The sequence below is a fragment of the Pterocles gutturalis genome, unplaced genomic scaffold, assembly GCF_000699245.1.
Source record: "Pterocles gutturalis isolate BGI_N339 unplaced genomic scaffold, ASM69924v1 scaffold8501, whole genome shotgun sequence".
NCBI classification, from domain to species: Eukaryota; Metazoa; Chordata; class Aves; order Pterocliformes; family Pteroclidae; genus Pterocles; species Pterocles gutturalis.
Window position 1 is genome coordinate 706 of NW_010100298.1, and position 6,206 is coordinate 6,911.

The following is a 6,206-nucleotide window of genomic DNA, read 5'->3' on the forward strand; positions in this document are numbered from 1 at the left end:
GCAGGGAGAGCCTCCCAAGGCGCTGGGCAATCCTGCCTGTTCCCTTCTTGCCCTTTCCTGAATTAAAACCCCAGAGCTGGTGGCCAGCTCCATCCCCCCGAGCCCTATAAATCCCAAGGCAAGCCCGGGAGACCTGCCAGCATCTGGGAATGAGCCCTGGGATAGCTGAGGAGGGGGAAGAGAGCACAGGGGGGCTTTGCATGGTGTTGGGGCTGGGGAAAATTGAGCTGATGGAGAGGGCAATGGTGTGGCACACAGCTGGCGAAGGGATGGGACTGGGTGACTCCCAGTAGCTGCAGGGAAGAGCATCCCAGCAGGGATGGAGCTCAGCGAACAGGCAGCTGCCAGGAGAGAGGGGGGCCTGGGCCACCCTCCCTCAAAAATAACTGAATGGATGCGCAGAGAGCCCGGGGGCAGCGGGGTGGCCCTGCAGAGCTGGCTGATTTGTTTGGGCAGCGTTTAGAGGAAGGCCAGGGCACAGCCAAGCATCACAGAAGCAGATCGATTAACCCCATCCAGCTCCCGCGACCCAGACTGCAAGTGCCCAGCACTGCGAGGCAGCTGCTCCCGAGCCCGGAGGGGTCTCGGGCAGAAAGGGTCGGGGTCAAGTCCACACAGCCATGCCCTGGGCTTGCCCTGCACTGGCACCATTGTGCCTGCCTCAGTTTCCCCATCCCCAAAAATGGGTGATGAGCACCCGTCTATGCAGCAGGCTTCGCTGCTGCTGGGCAAGGCATCAATAGCTTAAATCGTGCTGGGGCTGAGCATCCCCACGAGCAGGACTGACCCAAGGGCAAATCCCTTCCTCATTTCACCAGGGAGGGAAGAAACTGGCTTCCTCCTTTTTTTTTGGGGGGGGGTGTCTTTGCTCATCTGAATTTGCCTTTAATGATGAGCATCTTTCCCGTGCAATAGGAATGCTCACAGCGGGCTGAGAAAGGGTTTCACATTGCGGGGATACGGCAGGAGCTCTGGCGGGGATCTGGGGGGATGAGGAATGAGTTCCTTCGTCAGGACAGCCTGAGGACAGGGCTGACCCATCCCCAGGGGACACGATGGAGTAGGGTCTGCTACCTACAAGGTTTTTAAAGGCTTGGACCCTTCGCTATCCTTGCCACAAGGTGGAAGGAAGGATAAAGCTCAGAAGTAACCCAGGGATGGACCCTCGTGGCAGGACAGAGACCTGGGCTCAGCATCCGGCTGCAAAGGTCTAGAGGATATAAACTCCAGGGTGAAAAAAATAAGTGGCAGAGAGGGAAGGAAAATGGACAAATATGGTCAAATCAGGGGAAGGAAAATAGAAGATGTCTGTGAAAAAGCAGCCTGGGCTTTTGGGCTGTGGAGGCAGTAGGTGATGGGATGTAACGGTGGTACCCAAACTGATGCGGAGCTGAGCAGGTGGAAATAACTCTGCTCTTGGAGCTCCCCAGTGGCTGTGACTCCATGGCAGGGGGAAAATAGAAATAAAATGTCCCTGAGAAGCGCAGGATGGAGCTGGCAAGTGGCTGAAAGGGTGGTGAATGCCCTTGAGGGCTGCTGTTGGGATGGGTGGGGATGCTGGAGCAGTAGCAGGTCTGTCCTGGGGAAGAGCATGGATCAGGATCCTTCCTCACTCACAGCTACTGCAGAAACCTTCACAGCATCCTGGCCAGGCTGGATGTTAGGGTCTTTTGTCCAGAAGTCTGTTGTTTCCATCTCTTTTATAGTCAATAAGGTTATTCCTAGAAGTTCAGAGAAAGCAGAAGCAAGGAATGCCCTGGGGACAGATGTCCCTTTAAACAGACTTCTCTTGTTCCTCTGCAATTAAATGTAAGGATGATTTAGCAGCAGATAACTTAGGTTCCAGCCTTTCTAGGATGTCTATGTGCTGCAGAGACCAAGTAAGGTGCTGTGGGAGGCAGAGGAGGGGAGCAGCACCATCCCCTCCCTGAGCCCATTCTGGGACCTTTGGGCAGAGCCCTCGGCCAGTGGAGCAAATGTTTCCCCGCTGAAGGGCCATCAGGGAGCTAATGGCATGAAACAGGTCCCAGGTTATGGTTTTCCCATTTGCTTTAAATAACTGAAACATCTAGCAACCTCAGGAATCACAATTTTCATTATCAGAAATAGCATTTTCAATACCCTGCCATAAAGATCATGGAATCACAGAGTGGTTTGGGTTGGAAGGGACCTTAAAGATCATCCAGTTCCCCCCCCTGCCATGGGCAGGGACACCTCCCACTAGCCCATCTGCTTTTGCCAGACCCACACCATTAATAAAGCAGCAGCACCTTCATGCCCCAGGTCCATGAGATATTTCATGATGGACCTTAGCACACCCTGGTATTTCCACCAGTTTTGGCAGCACAGTGTCCACACTGGAAGTCAAATCATAGAATCATTGAACAGTTTGAGTCAGAAGGGACCATGGAGGTCATCTAGTCCAACCCCCATGCAGTGAGCAGGGACACCTTCCACTAGATCAGGTTGCCCAGAGCCCCATCCAACCTGACCCTGAATGTTTCCAGGGATGGGGCACCTACCACCTCCCTGGGCAACCTCTTCCAGTGTTTCACCACCGTAAGCAGAAAATATTTACTCCTTATTGTATGTATGCTTAGGTACACTTCAGTATTACCATAAAGCTTTCTCCTTCCCTGTGCTCACTGTTATTGGTTTTGGCCGCAGCTGGGAGAACGGTACCTCTATGTCTGCCTGGACTTTTGGACGTGAGATGCAGCCTTTTGAATTTCTTTCTGCAGCAAAACACTGTTTCGTGGTGACTACCATTTACTGAAAAATGCCAAACCCCCACCCCAGCACCAAAGGATTTATGCTCTTAAAGAAACACATGAAGTCAGGTGAGGGCAAAGACGGTGACATCCAAGCCAAGTACTCTGTGTGACAGACACCCCAGCCAAGTGCTCAGAATAACAGTGTGACGGCACGATGGCACGCCTCGTCTTTCTTTACACCCGCAGCGGGCCAGATCCTCAGCAGATCCAGCTTGCTGGGCTGCAGTGGAGTCACACCAGCTCACGTATCCCTCCGGGGGTTATTTCCAGCATCTCAGGCTTCTCAAGGTCAGCACAGGAAAGGCGCTCGCATGTAAGCGTGTGTTGGTGCTGGGGAAGAAGAGACAGACAGCAGGAGCAGGGACGTTAGAAACTCTAAAGTAACCTTAACCCCAGCCGAGCACAGACACGAGGATCGCTCCAACAGCAACATTTTGGATTCAGTTGGTTTTCATCAGGAGCAAATCATAGAATCACTGAATGGTTTGGGGTGGAAGGGACCTCAAAGCCCATCCAGTGCCACCCCCTGCCATGGGCAGGGACACCTCCCACTAGCCCAGGTTGCCCAAAGCCTCATCCAGCCTGGCCTTGAACCCCTCCAATGGCCCCGATATTCAGCAGCTCCCACCCCTCCTGTCCCCAGCTCCAAGCGGTAATTAACGGTGCATTAGTGCCTGTCGTTAGGAGCTGTCTCCAGACTGCTGGGGTGAGCCCAGTCCTTCCCAGCACCCTTGACGCCATGAGGCGGTAGATCAGAGGAGCTGGGAACTGGGACGAGCAACGGTTGTGGTTGCTTAGAGTCCAGGATGGCAAGAAGCCTTGCTGGCTTTTGAAGCCCCACCAGCAGCCCATGGAGTTGCTCGTTGAGTTTTTCCACCCCTCAAGACCACCAAAATGTGCAGTGTGATAGCAGCCCAGGAGAGCCGAGCTCTCAGCCCACTTTCCGGGAGGAGCGATGGTTTACGGAGGGGGGGGAAACGCAGGAGCGACAGCCCTGTGATGGCATGGTGGAGGATCGCGGGCTGGAGAGCTCTTGGCCATTCACAGAGCAAATAAACCCAAGGGTCCCCTCCAGAGCTCCTTATGTGTAGGGACACAGAGCTGTGCACAGAGACGGGTTTCCAGACACCCAGCTGTGGGCTGCAGGCTAAAAGCACAGCTGCCTTAAATACAGTCTCGTTAGGCTCATTATCAACAACACATTTGTCTTCTCCTGCAAGCTGAGGCAGCGCTTTGTACCCACACAGTGAGTTCCCTGCTCCCAAAACCCCTTGTTTTCCCAGAGCAGGGAGAGGGGAGGCAGCTGCTGGGGAAGGGATCAGAATGGCAGGAGTCAAGGGGAGCGCGTGGAGAGGAGGCTGAAGGCAAAGCCCCCGTGGGAGGAAGGGCAGGAGATGGTGGTCAGGGGGAGGAGAGAATGAACCCTCGGACACCAGCATGGCAGAGGTGTTGGGGATGGGGGAGGACAGGGTGAGCTGGGGATGGGGGAGGACAAGCTGAGGCAGGTGACAGACAAGCAGGAACAGAGAGAAAGGCTACCACTGCCTTTGATGGATGTTTATTTGCATGTTAAAGCACAAAAGCAGGCTGTGCTTCATGGAAGGCTGGGTGTGGAAGAGGAAAGGAAACCTCTAAGTTGTCAAGCTGGACCAGAGATGAGCTTTGCCTTGTCCAGGGTGGGACAAGGGACAAAAATCCCAAAATAATTTTAGACAAAGTGAGAAGGGTCAAAGTGATCATAAGAAAAGAGTCTGTGACTGAGGAAACACCACCCTTGGGTTGGGGGGGTTCAGCCATGTGACCGTGGGGACCTGTCCCCCCCCTTGCGCTGGGAGATGTCTGTGAGCATCCAGGAGGTGAGGCCACCCTGCAGAGATGTGGGAGCTGGGGCTGCGGGTGGTTTGGAAGGAGAAACGCCTTTTCATTGTGCCACCGGGGCCCTGACACTCGTCTGGCGCTTTGAGGCTGTGTTGCAGTATAAATGATAATGGACAGTAAGGGATGGTTTGCAGGAGGCGACCACTGAAGGTGTTTGGGGAAATAATACAGGAGGAGAGGAAGAGGACCAAGGACTCATTGAGGATGAGGGATCCAGGGGACCAAGGTCAGAGTGGCTGGGGGAGAACGAGGGAAGGGAAAGGGCAGGGGGATGCTGGAGATTGGGGGATGCAGGCAGAGCTCCCAGACAGAGGGGCAGGAGTGGAAAGCAGTCCTATATATCATCGTTTGGGCTCAAACAGCAGGAAAGAGGAGAGGGGAAGGACAAAAAAAGGAACTGGGAGGAAATGGTGACACTGGGGAGAGGGCAGCCCCGGGCGCCCCTCGCTAGGGATGCTGAGCAGCAGCAGCAGGAGTGGGGACAGAGGGAGAGAGGGTGGAAAGCTGAGGGCAGGCACTGCTCAGGCAGCCGTGGGAAAGAGCCGAAGTGCCGGTCACGAGTGCGAGCTGGTGTCAGGTGGGAGAGGCTGCTGGGAGCACTGGGAGAGGGCTGGGCATGGAAATGAGGGCATGGAAAACTCGGGGGAAAGGAGGGGCAGGAGGAGAGGAGCGGGGGAGAGCTCTGCAAAGGCAAAGCAAGGGTTGCAGAGCTTGGTGTGCTGGCCACGCCGGTCTGCTGGGAAAACCTCTGTCTGACTGGTGAGCACTGGTGGCAAACCCCAGCTCGCCTCCGGCAGCATGTCATCTTCCAGCTGCGGCTGAGTTACAGCAAAGAAAGGGCCAAAAGGCATTTGCTCTGCGTGGGGTTTGCCTCTGGCAGCCCCAGGGTTGGGAAGAGGAGAGCATGCGAGAGGTTCAGAGAGCCTGCCGGGAGCAGCAGGAGGGATTTTTGGGCTGAATCCAGCCCCCCTGGGCAGCAGGGGACCTCCACGCTTCTCACCGGTGGGCGAGGAGGTGCCCAGGGGTTTTCGGGAGGATGCTAAACCAACCGAACCATTTCCAAGGTGAGTCATCCTGGATGCACAGCTGACACAAAAAGGCGTGAGGGATCCCAGGCTGCCAGCTCGCTGCCTTTCCAGAGCCCATCCCTGCTGCTGGGAGCAACAGCCAAGTGTGCCACAGAGCCAGGCACCGTTTGTGATGCCTCCTGTCCCCACTCCCAGAAGGATGCCCTCAGCAGCAGGGTGATGGGTGGATGGCCCCGGCTCTGGCTCCAGGCTCCCAGGAGCGGGGTGCAACAGAGGGGGAGGACATGACACCCCAGGATTTAACAGGAGGAGGAAACCAGAGCTCCTGTTCTTGCCCGTGTGCCTGCCGGTGCCAGCTCCTGTGAGCCTCGTCCCAGCAGCATCCTCCCCACCCATGGTCCAGGATTAATGAAGACCAGGGGGTGCTTGTGCAGAGAGGTCTTCCCTGCTGTGACAGAGGAGGGGACATTGCTCGAGGGTCTGAGACGTGGTTTCGGAGACCCCGTGAACCAGCATGGCTCAGTGG

The 6,206-nt window shown here is 55.7% G+C and overlaps 1 protein-coding gene across 1 annotated transcript in view; it reads left to right on the forward strand.

Annotated features, from left to right (window-relative positions):
- Positions 1 to 6,206, forward strand: part of LOC104465983 (interferon-induced transmembrane protein 10) — a 9,054-nt gene that overhangs the window by 699 nt on the left and 2,149 nt on the right. The window lies entirely within an intron of this gene.